This window comes from Cebus imitator, unplaced genomic scaffold, assembly GCF_001604975.1.
Source record: "Cebus imitator isolate Cc_AM_T3 unplaced genomic scaffold, Cebus_imitator-1.0 Scaffold287, whole genome shotgun sequence".
NCBI classification, from domain to species: domain Eukaryota; kingdom Metazoa; phylum Chordata; class Mammalia; order Primates; family Cebidae; genus Cebus; species Cebus imitator.
This window is the reverse complement of record NW_016107602.1, coordinates 2367976-2381172: the sequence shown is the minus strand read 5'-3', so window position 1 is coordinate 2381172 and position 13197 is coordinate 2367976. Positions and strand designations below refer to the sequence as shown.

The following is a 13197-nucleotide window of genomic DNA, read 5'->3' as shown; positions in this document are numbered from 1 at the left end:
CTCTCAGTAAACTAAATATTGAAGAAACATACCTCAAAATAACAAGAGCCATATATGACAGATCCACAGCCAATATCATGCTGAATAGGCAAAAGCTGGAAGCATTCCCCTTGAAAGCCAGCACCAGACAAGGATGTGCCATCTCTCGCCACTCCTATTTAACATAGTGTTGGAAGTTCTGGCCAGGGCTATCAAGCAAGTAAAAGACACAAAGGATGTTGAGATATAAAGAGAGGAAGTCAAACTATATTTGCAGATTACAAGATCCAATATCTAGAAAACCCCATCGTCTCAGCTCAAAAGCCTCTTAAGCTCATAGGCAACTTCAGCAAACTCTCAGGATACAAAATCAATGAGCAAAAATTGCTAGCATTTCTATACACCAACAGGCAAGCTCAGAGCCAAATTAAGGATTAACTCCCATTGACAGCTGCCACAAAAGAATAAAATACCTAGGAATACAGCTAACAGTGGAAGTGAAAGACCTCTTCAAGGAGAACTACAAACCACTGTTCAAAGAAATCAGAGATGACACAAACAAATGGAAGAACATTCCATGCTCATGGATAGAAGAATCAATATTGTGAAAATCGTCATGCTGCCCAAAGCAATTTATAGATTAAATGCTATTTCCATTAAACTACCACTGACATTCTTCACAGAATTAGAAGAAATGATTTTAAAATTCATATGGAATAAAAAAAAGCCCATATAGCCAAGACAATTCTAAGCAAAAAGAACAAAACTGGAGGCATCATGCTGCCAGACTTCAAACTATACTACAAGGCTGCAGTAACCAAAACAGCATGGTACTGTTACAAAAACAGAAACATAGACCAATGGAAGAGAATAGAGAACTCAGAAAGAAGACCACATATCTACAACCATTAGAAGATATGAATCTCTTCTAAATTACAGGAAAAATCCAGGATTATCCCTAATATGTAATAAGCAATAAATATTTTCCAGAAAATGTTGTAGATTTGTTCACACTCAAAATGAAGAAATATCATTCTCCAACATATGAAGATAGAATACTGTGAACATGTAATCCAATTTTAGTTGATACGCAGTTTTTCCTTTTAGCAGATTTAGAATGAGTCACAGAAGCTGGTAGAGATAGCCTTAATAAAAGACAATACCATGACCACAAATGATTGGTAGTGAACTCGAATAATACTGACATACCACCTGGATATTTTAGTGTGAGCTTTTGACCAAGTAATATGAACCTATTCCAGTTAGGTGGAGGGAGAAGAAAGTTGGTTTTAATATTGGGATTAAATTAGTACAAGGAAGCTGAATCTAATGAAAACTGAGTTTGAGGAAACAAGAATCATAGTTAAGCAAATAAAGTGGCCCTGCAGATAAATGCAGGAGAATACAGAAGACTGAAAGTTGTGAACAAAATAAGATACAATTCCATGTTATGAGATAGTAAGGAGTTGCCTCAGTGCCTGTTTCCCCATCAGGCCCTGTATGGAAAGCATACTATTTTTTTTCTCCTGAGTTAGTAGTATATCCTGTCTTAAATATAGACTTAGAATACCACCCTTAGGCAGAGTTGGCAATGCTGATTCAGGTAAGAAAATAATCACAGATGTTGCGGAATAGTTATGTTTGGAGAGACACATAGCCAAGTTATTTAACAGAAAAAAATAATTTATGTTCCTAATAAGAGGAAATGATTAAATTGCAGTATTCATACAAAGTAATGTTGTGCAACCAATAAAACTACATATTTATGACAGTTATATCTTCATACATGTATTCATGTTATATATTCAAATGTATTTATATGTCACATATAGGTTGACTATCTCTTATCCAAAATGCTTGGGGCCAGAAATGCTTTTGATTTCAGATTTTTTGGATTTTGAAATATTTGTATATACATAGTGAGGTACCTTGGGGATAGAAACCAAGTCTAAATACAAAAGTTATTTATGTTTCATAGATATTTTATCCACATAGCTGAAGGTAATTTTATGTGATATTTTAAAAATTTTGTGCAAAACAGTTTGTATACAGTTAACCAACAGAAAGCAAAGTCACTGTCCCAGCCACGTAGATGGGCAATCTGTGGTTTTTTGACATCACTGTAATTCATGATTCTTAATTCATCTTCAGATAAGCAATCATTTTCTTACACTTATTCACACATTAAATATTTAACAGTAAAACATACCATACAAACAGTAAAGCATATCATTAATACAAGTGAGAAAAATGACGTGTTCAGGGTAACTAAGCAGCCCCGCAGCATCACCAAAACACTCTTATCAGCTGTTAAACAACAGTGATGGCAAACGAGGGTAGCTGTCAGCTACCTGCAATGCTGTGTTTTGATTAAAAGGTCACTGTACACTGTATAATGGCCCCCTTGGGGACACTGAATAAAGTGTGTGTTGTGTACCTGTGTTTGAGTGAGACATATCCCATGAGGTCAGATGTGGAATTTTCTACTTGTGGCACCAGTTCAGTTCTCATAAAGGTTTGAATTTGGGGGCATTTTGGATTTTTGAATTAGGTATGCTCAACATGTATGTGATATCAATGTATATATACATATATCAAATGTGACATTGTATATTTATATATATGATTACATATTCAATGACAATTCAGTTACATATATGAAATTAATTTATAGTATTAAGTTAAAAGAAACAGCAGAATGTAAAACTGGAAGTATGACACATTTATACATGCACTCCCATATGCCATCAACCTCACTTGCCTAGGTCTTTATAATGTGGTTATATGTTATTTCTGCACACCAGCCAACCTGCCAGAAAGCAGAGCCCTTAAAGATGTCTGAGTTATCTTTGAGAGCTTCTGATAGGGCAGTCTACTCATGCTCTGTAACAGGTTCTTCTCTGGCCTTTGTTGTGGACGTTGTGTCTTGACCTTGCTGTTGCTGATGGACCTTGCGAGTTCTCTAATGTTGGGAGACTGGCTGCCATCTACTGATTATTGTGGCCAGTGCTGCCACTCTAGTCTTGGAGCTGGGTCCCGACTGTCACTAAAACCCACAACATAATCATTCCAGATTTTAATAAGGCATGGGAATGATAGAACCATAGCACAAATTTGCTTCTATTAGTGGCGGCTCTTTGTACTTAAAGCCTAGATAATACTTCATATCTGCTTTCTCACGAGGTCCCCATTTACTAGTTCAACTTTCAGAAACAGTTTCTAGAAAGGTTCGTATCTAAAGTCTGAACCCAGAAATAATATGGCTATAGAAAGAGAAAGAAGACATTTAGAAGACATTTTCTTTCTTTCTTTTTTTTTTTTTTTTGCCTGATGTCCAGCCCCCATGAATGTCCTGATCCAAGATGCTGTGTGGTGGAAACATTTATCTCCTGTATAGGATATTTCCTCTCATAAAGAAAATGCACAGATTCCCATAACCTCCATAATTACAATATTTATGCTACTCTTTGCAAAGCTTAGATCATTCAGTTTTAAATATGTTACTGTGGACGCAGCACCATCCAGGTTGTAATCCCCTGGGTTAAAGTTAAGGGTTGATTAGGGTGACATGTCCTTCCTGGCACAACTATATTCTTAATTTTTAGTGACCAAATGCTTATATGATAGCACACCCTGCACTAAAGGATAAAGCTAAATTTTATCATAGGGTAATCAAAATGTGGATTTAAGTGACAAAATATTTTTCTAACTCTATAAATGTACAATCTTACCAATAGAACCAATTTATAACACTGCAAAAAACCACTAATGCCTTAATCTGAGGAAAGTTTTCCCAGTACAAGTACCAGTCAAATGCCTAATCAACAAATAGACTTGCAAAAGTGGCCCTTTGTATGAGGAAAATTCCCTTGAGGGAAATTCCTAGACTCATAAACTGCCTACCATCTCCAAAATGAAGTTATTCAAAATGAAATAATTTAAATTGCTCTCTTCAGTGGTCAGATGTGAACAGTGATTATCTCTGGGTAATGAGATTTGTTTTTTTAACAATTTTCTATGTTTTAAAATTTTTCTGTATTGAATGTGTATTATTAAAAATGAAATGTTATTGGAGCGTATTTACTGTACTTTATTGTAAATGAACAATATAGTTGTTTGCCAAGCCAGCTTATTAGTGGCTTGAACACCACTGACTTGATAAAGTTTTATTTTAAATAAAAAATTCTCATTCTGAAGAAAACCTGATGCTTCTATTAGTTGCATGATGATTATGTTTGTAAGGATTCCAGTCAGAATTTATAGCAATTAATAAACAAGCTCAAAAGTCATAAAAAGTAACAAATGAGATTGCATCTCATTTTCTTCCACTTAAATTAGAACATTATTAATTCTGTATTGTTTGGAACTTCGGGGAGTGTTCATTTTATTTTTGTTTTTTAGATTTTTAAAATCTAAGTAGAGTTAACTACTGAACTACAAATTGTTTTTAAAGTACAAAATAATGGGTAATTTTATGGCATGGGCTTTGAGTTCATCATAAATTTTCAACACTAATGAAATTATTATATCCTTATGTTATTTGTGATAACATTTCTTAATTTGGGCATAAGTAACCATCTTGGCAACAATTTCTAAGCCAATTAATTATATATGCCAACAGAGTTCAATTTGATTTAGTTGTATATTCAATTCCCTTTGACTGTGGTAGAACTAGGAAATAAACTTTAATTTTAAGTACAAATAATTAAATGAGTTGAGCTTATGAATGAAATCTTTTCATTGGCAATGCCAGGAGGTCAATTAAGTGGTTTGACAGTATTCCTGTGAATGAAAATGCATCTCCAATAGTGTGATAAATATTTGCTTTATAGGACTGAAGACACTGTTGATTTTATTAGTCTTTCAGTTAGTCTGGAGTAGATGTTTTTATTAGATTTATAGAAACCTCTACACATTTTTGAAAGTAACATTTCTTAATATGAATTTGATGTGGAAAACTGTCATCTCTTTTTCTCCACCAAAATAAAACGTTTTGTAGACACTTTATTTATTTTTCCTAAAACAATATTTCTTTAGGTTATGTTGTGAAGTATGTACAAACCATGTACTTTTTGATACTGAAATTCAGTTGAAATGTGTATCCTCTATAAACAATAAAAGAGCTCTTTTATAAATGTCCTAAAAACAGTGATTGGAATCACGCCTGAAACAGCACGATTCCGTGATTCATTTGAGTTGTTTTAAGATGACTCACGTAGCGTTAATGCCCTGGACTCTTCCTTCATCAGTTGAAATGTAAACTTTTAAATCATTTTTTAATTTAACTTTCTCACTTTTTTTTTTCAGTATGTAACTTGTCCATCCTTTTACTGACCTTTTTAAGTGGTTCTCTTTCTTATAAGAACAAAGTAACAGTGCCCTCTTACTTCATAATTATCAGGAAACTACAAGATCAAAGAAGGAATCCTTAATTTTATGTCTTCTTCTTTCTCTAAATCTTCTATGCTCTTTTATGTCACTCGTTATTGATCAGGAAAGAAAGTCTACCTCAAGTAGGGGTACAGGTCAGCAAATCCAGCTTCTGAGCTCAAAGACCATCATTTAAAATAAAAATAGAGATTATTTTAATTGTTAATGAGTAGAATAACTACATATGTTTATTTTTTTTCTGTCAAACACATAGCAATCAGGTCAAATTGAAATTATTTCCATTAAACCTCACATAATGAACTTGCCTATATTAATTACCTGAGGACAAGTCTATTTCTTACAAAATAAATATATTTGGCCAAGGCCTGTAACTCCTCTCTCCATTTTGTAATTATCTATGCATAGATAGTTAGCAAGGACTGAATTCATTGTCTTAATTTTTTTTAAAGGTACAGTCTTATGCATTAGATAGCTATTTGTTCTGCTGGATAATTTCTGTTAATTAAAATTGATAATCCCAGAAAATGATACCCAGTACATTCATCTCTTGAGTCATTATTGCCTTCTCTAAGTTTTGGATAATAAGGTCATCTGCCTCTTTGAAATGCCTCATGATTCAGCTGTTCAGAGATTGTCCATCTAACTGCATGAGATAATGAGATTCCTTTACCATCTCATGGCAAAACAGAACATTCTTTGTTTGCTTAGAAATGCTATCTGGAGATGAAATGATACGTCTAATATTTTAAGACCTGCCATTTCTCATTCAGGGTTACTGTTTTTTTTTTTTTTTTTTTTTCCATGTTTTAGTCTAATACTTCTTGTTAAACAATGAAGCAGGTAACACTACCATTTGGCTTTAATGTTTGACTACCAAAAAGCTAACTGTTCATCAAATTTGTTTTTAATTGTGGTTCCTTGGGCCACTTACACATATGTATTGAAACAATTTATTTGTGTAAACATTAATTGTGGTAATTTTATTGTCTTGGGATTAGAAGAAGAGACCTTCAAAAACTCCTTTTGATGAAACAAGTAATAAAGTATAGAAACAACTAGTTCTGTGGTTCAATATTTGTATGTCTGTGCTAGAAGCTTTACATAAATCTGAAAACTTTTTATAGATATTTTCAGAGTGAATATATGCCAATACTTCAGGAACACTTATAAGCCCCTCTTGTCTTTAGTCTGGTTGGCTAAGCCCAACAGTTTGATTTCTCCTGAAGCACCATCATGGTTTATTGGCTTAATGAAGCAAGTTGGAAAAATTTTGTGCAGAACATTTTCTGTGCTCTGGGTGCTTTATAAAATTGCAGACTATGTTTTAGTTTTAAGCAATTCCCAGTGATGGGTTTATTTCCACTGTGGCAAAAAGGACCTGAGAGAATAACTATGAATATCTTGCACACACATACACATGCACACACATGCATGCACACTAGTTCCAACACCTCCCATAGACTGTGTTGACTGCCTCAAAGGGAGTATCCTCCAATCTATAGTGAGCACAGTATTAATTTCCTTCTTTGGAAATTTGCCAGGGTATCACCATCAACCCAATTGTGTGGAGAATGGTTTTGGAGTCTGCTGATTAACATTTTATTATACAGGAGATGTCTGAAAGAGAGATTTGTCCTTTATCATGCTGATTGTTTCTCAAAATTAAGATTTTCACAGGCAGACCATTAGTGCCATTCTAGTTTTCATTATTAGTTCTGAATAATTCTAGTTTCCTTTATTAAAACGTTTATAAAAGAAAATTTTAAAAACTTCATTTAGAAAGGAAAAATAAGAGAACAATATATGGGTCTGTTTAGTGTTTAGATAGATTAGAAGAGATGAATCTGGAAAATGTTCTTTTAGCAAACATAAATAGAAGTAGAATTCTGTATTGTTCTGTTTTGTTTTTGAGATGGAGTTTCACTCTTGTCGCCCAGGCTGGAGTGCAGTGGCACGATCTTGGCTCACTACAACCTCCGTCTCCTGGGTTCAAGTGATTCTCCTGCCTCAGCCTCTCAAGTAGCTGGGATTACAGGCACCCACCAGCATGCCAGCTAAGTTCTTTATTTTTGTTTTTATTTTTATTTTTAGTAGAGATGGGATTTCACCATGTTGGCCAGGCTGGGCTCAAGCTCCTGGCCTCAGGTGGTCTGCCTGCCTCAGCCTCCCCAAGTGCTGGGATTATAAGTATGAGCCACTGCACCCAGCCTGTCCTCTTTTTATACAAAGTCTTTCTCTGTTGCCCACACTGGAGTGCTGTGGCAGGATCATAGCTCACTGTAGCCTTTAACTCCTAGGCTTAAGCAATATTGCTGCCTCAGCTTCTCGAGTTGCTCTGACTACAGACACACACCACCACACCCAACTAATTTATTTAATTTAATTGTTTTGAAATATTGGGTCTTGCTATGTTGTCCAGGCTGGTCTCAAACTTCTGAGCTTAGTGATTCTCCTGTCTCAGGCTCCTAAAGTGCTGGGATTATAGGAGTGAACCCCTGTGCCTGGCCTGTCCTCTCTTATTGATGATTATGATTTATAAACCCTGAGTCTTATGTTCTCATTTGTAGCAAAAAAAATACATTTAAAAGGATACTTTATTCCATTATTTTATAAATTTGCTTTTATAGCGTATATTAATTATAATCTGGTACTATGTAAGAGCCTCATATGTTCACTATTCCATGAAAAAGTGAATAAAGTCTCTAAGTCTACTTATGAAATTTATGGAAACACTTAACTTGAATTACATAGCTAGGAACAAAATTAAGTGTGTTGTTAAAAGATAATTTAAAAATAAAATTACAGTACATATAAAATGGACATATGCCCAAGATTTTGATTCATTAATTAATGAGATAACTGGTAAGATGTTACAATGAACTCAGAGATGAATTTAAAGAAACATATAGATGAGCAATAAGGAAAGCTGAAATGAATGTACAAATACATGCAAAACTGCTGTGTCCACAAGGTAATAAAGAATTGCATTCCTCAGGACTCTGTCCATTTGCATTTCTACAGAGAGGAGTAATTTGCATTATTACCAGTTTTCTGGAATTTGCAGGGTTATAAAATAGCTCAAATGCAATGGAAGGCAGAGGTAACCAAGAAAGGCATACTAGACAGTACATCCAGCAGTGTTTTTGCACTTTTCAAAGCATTTCCCATTTTTTTCTGGTAGTAGTAATGCTGTTCACATTGCCATCTTTCCCCAAGCTTGTTCTTAAGCAAAAGCCAGAGGTTTTGTTTGTTTGTTTGTTTGTTTGTGTTACTTTTTATGGGTAAATATCTGAGAAAAATAATTTGGTTAGACTCCAACTAATAATTTAGGCTACCTATTAAGAACTATGATTCCAGGATGAATAGAATTTGCTTTCTGCCATCTGAGACCATTTCTTATTTTGAGCAACAATGTCTGGTATGGTGTGTGCTATAAGTAATTTATAAAGTGTTGAGCGAGTGTGGCAGAAGATGACTTGAGAGGATTAGAAAGGGTGGCTTTTAGTGACTTCATCACACATGAACAAAGAAATTTTCTTATCATCCACGTCTGATTTTTCTCATGCCTAACAGTTGGAACTGAGGGAGAAACTTTCCTCTTTATGAAAGAAAACTGGTTGAGTGTGCTGTGCTTCGCCTTAATCATATGCATGAACTCGTTTTCTTTGTTTGTTTGTTTGTTTTGATACAAGGTCTCATTTTGTCATTGAGGCTGGAGTGCAATGGTATGATCATAACTTATTGCAGCTATGACCTCCTAGGCTCAATTGATCTTCCTGCCTCAGCCTTCAGAGTAGCTGGGTCTACAGGTGTGTGACATCATGCCTGGCCAATTTTTGTGTTTTTTTATAGAGACAGGGTTTTGCCATGTTGCCCAGGCTGGTCTCAAAACCCTGGGCTCAAGCCATCCGTCCACCTTATCCTCCCAAAATACTGGGATTACAGGCACGAGCCACTGTGCCTGGCCCAAATACAGGAACTTTTAACAAAAATTGAAGAGATCCTAAGTAGAGAATATCCTAACTCAAAGTATCATGCTCTGGAAATATAGTAAAAAAAACTATAACTGAAAAATGAATGAAACATTTTTTTTTTTTTAAATTTTAGGGGCAGAGGTGGAAATCCCAATTTGAAGAAAGCTATGTGCAAACCTGGAGTCAGACAAGTCCAAGAGAAGACATTGAGTGTATCCTGAGTGAGTTTAGTAAAATTTAAGAGTTATTTAAAATAGATTTCAAGATGTTACTGTCATTGTTGATTTCATAAGAGTATATTTTTCTTGCTTTACACAGTTTAACCTTGCATGTTAATATCAAAGTTTATTATAGCAGACTTTTAACCTTTTTTTGAAACAAGGTTTGAAAGTTTCCTTTGTTCATTTTTCTGAGCTCAAGGACTTACAAGGTAGGACATAAGTGAGTCCTGTCCTTCTCATCAGTAGGGGCAGATGTTTCCCCAATAAACATTCTTATTAATAATAATTACAATTTGAAAAAAATATCTGCTCTCTTAAGTGTGCTTTTGAGGAACACTCTTTCATTTTAAAGCATAAAGCATTGTCCTATTGACCAGAAGTCAAATCTAATACAGGCCGGTAAAATGTCCTGTATACAGTTGTTTGGGATCTCTTTGTGCGGCATGTGATAAATTACCAAAATGAAATGAAGATAGCTGAAAAAATAATATTGCCTTTTGCTAAACTAGTAACAAACTTCAAAATGATGAATTATATGTACTAATTAATTTGTACTCTTGCTTTTTAAAAATTCTGCTGCTATAGTCTATTGATTATTGGTTGAGTGTTATATAGAGATGAGGTCTTATTTCTCATCCTGCTATTTCCTACCTTTGGAACTTTCTTCTTGATGAGAAAGGAGCATAACTTCTAAATAAGACTTTTAAAAAACATTGAAATTTAAAATGTAAAGAGTAGAGTATATGATTAAAGAGGATAATTTTTGTAATCAGAGCTTTATTGAAAAGTTTAGTGTGTATAGGTACTGTAGATGTGGCTGTAGAATTTATGGACTCAGTTAAAAATTGTCACCTGATAAAAATGAAGTTGATCTATTCAAATAGATGAGATTTGCATCTACAGATATGTTTCTACCTAAAAACAGAGATTGCATGTATTGCTGATGGACTCCTAGAATGACTCAGGCATCTTTTAAATCTCAGTAAAATGATTATGTTACCTTTCAGATACTATCTGAAATATCACCAATTTAAGATTCCTCATCAATCACTTCTCAACCATTTGGCTAAGATCAAGTATAATATCTATCTTTATCAGTTTAGTATCTGATATCTGCTCTACCTGAGGACAGTATATTTAATGTATTTTCGGAACAGGGAGAAGAAATAGGAGCTTGCTCTGTCCACTTCATGCCTAGACCTGGTATTGCAGGACCTCTAGAAACAATGCCTCCACACCTCCCACACACATAAATTCTCACCAGTCTTGAGGGATGTTAAAGTAAGATGTGCTTTGACTGGCAGATAATAAGGGATATTAGAAATGAAGAAACCGTAAAGAAGTAATTTATTTTCAAATTGGGAAGGTACTCCTATCTAGTGGATCTAAGTGTTTGGCATCTAGGAAAGTACATTCTGTACTATAAAACTAACTTAGTACTCAATTTTAAACTCTGGAGACATGCATTGGGCACCATGTTGCCTCTTGTTAATCATCTGTTTTTGAAAATATGGCTAAACTCTGTTCTCTTTCCTCATCTTTGAAGTGAGGTTAATCACAGCACAGGATAGTTGTGAGTAACAAATAAAATCGCCTCTCCTAGTGCCTGGCACACAATAAGTGCTTATTTATTGGCATTGCCTCTTGCTAAAATCTGGTTGGAATAATACATGAATACTTAGCTCCTTTGCCTTCATACTTTAATACATTCTTATCTGTTTCACCACAGTGGAGGAGTGCCACTTCATATCATACTGGTAACAGATACTTGTGTCAGCAGTTGCTGGTTAATACTAGAAAGTCTAGGTGAAGTAGTGAAAAAATACAGAGATGAATAGTTTAAGAAAAGCCTCTTAACTGATTCTGATATTATTCCCTTTAATTAAATAATTGGCTTAACATAATTACAATCTTTTTTGAAGTATTTTGATGACAAGAAGGTGGCCTGTGAATGAAATGCACAGTTTTTTTGATTCTAGAATTATTAAAATATAAATTGCTAAACTATAATTGTGGATTATAAACTAATCACTGATCATCTTCAGATGAGTGATTAAAGATTCAAACCTGTAGATCTGAAGACCCACAGCATCAAGGTGAAGTTGCCAGGGAAACTGATTTTTCTCTCACACTTCTTTATCTACACTTTTGTCCAGAAATGGACTGTACTTTTCCCTCGGAAATCCTACCTGTCCAATCAAGCAGACGTTTCAAGCCAGAGACAGTCTTGGAACACCACACAGTTTTGATGACTAAGTGACAGCCCATCAGTGGAACTAGAAGTCATTTCTTGAAGGCTACATACCAGTTGCAAGCAAAAAGGGGGAAAAGTTCAATGAGAGAGAACAAACTAATAACTATGTTGTTGTTCTTGGGTGCATTGTATATGCTGAAAAGTTAATGCTGTTTTTAAAGTTAATTCATGATAATTGAACCACAGTGCTCTGAAAGTGCTGTTAGTCTATTTATGAACCCAGTGCCCTCTTTGTCAATTCAGTAAAAGCACTGTTCAGTAAAAGAAAGGAGAGAGAGAGATGGCTGCATGGTGTGCACTTAGCCATATGTGTGTCCTTCCCCTGTAAAGTATCTGTTTTTCTAAGTGCTTTTTTTCTTCTAATCTGTCTACCTCATTGAGTCAGCAGGGCTGCTAGTCCCATTATCACTCCACTTTGAGGAATGGGAAGGGCTGATAAATGTATTTTAGTCATGATTCACCATAAATCACTTTTGTTGCTCTGAGGTGTAGGTCACCATTGCAAGTATAGATCAGCAGGAGGAAAACACGTGGGATAAGTGAATTAAATAAATAAACTTCCATTTGGATAATCACATTGACAAATATTTTAAGCAAACATAATGGCCAGTCTTTGTTAGAATGTGGAATATATTAATCATTTTCTTGAGTGCTATTGGGAGTGAGTCTTTCATATGAAGCATCAACAATTCCATTTTATAATGGCAAAAAGTTGGTAACGCCTTTATCTTCAACAATAGCAAGTTAGTTGAAATTGAATTATGATTTATTCAAATGATGGAATGCTAAGTAGACACTTTTAAATGGTCATGTAAAATAATATTTAATTACATGGAAAACTATCTCTGATAAATTAAGTGGAAAAAGAGAATACAAGATCATATTATGTATTTTGTTTTAAAAAAGTATTTATCTAGAATAAAAAGGATTACCAGGATATGCATATGATATTAACATTCATTTTTTTGGTCATGAGATTTTAATTATTCTTTTTTTGTTCTCTCAATTTTCTTTGTAAAACATGAACTATACGATATTGTAATAAATTTATAAGAAAATTATTAATTTAAAAAAGTATGTGCATGTCAAAGAAATGCTTGTGAACAAAAAGAAATTAGAAAGTAGAAGAGGCTTATTTCAGTATTTCTAATTAATTGCCCAACTATACTACATTGTTCCTGAAAACTGAACCTTCCGGAATCTTCTGAAAGTAATACCATATTGAAGAAAGAAACATATAGTGACCATGAGCATGCCGTTGTGAAAAAGATACAGAAATATCAGCAATCTATAAAAGCTTAAAAAAAAAGTGAATCCATGATGGCCTCTTATTCTGAAAATGAAATCAGGCAGTATTTATTTGAAAGTAATAAATGAG

The 13197-nt window shown here is 34.3% G+C and overlaps 1 protein-coding gene and 1 non-coding gene across 4 annotated transcripts in view; both read left to right on the top strand.

Moving 5' to 3' along the window:
- Positions 1-13197, top strand: part of LOC119467420 (putative EGF-like and EMI domain-containing protein 1) — a 558651-nt gene that overhangs the window by 212490 nt on the left and 332964 nt on the right. The window lies entirely within an intron of this gene.
- On the top strand, positions 10612-10802 carry LOC119467428. Its single transcript, XR_005195964.1, has one exon. It is a non-coding gene; the product is annotated as a U2 spliceosomal RNA (small nuclear RNA).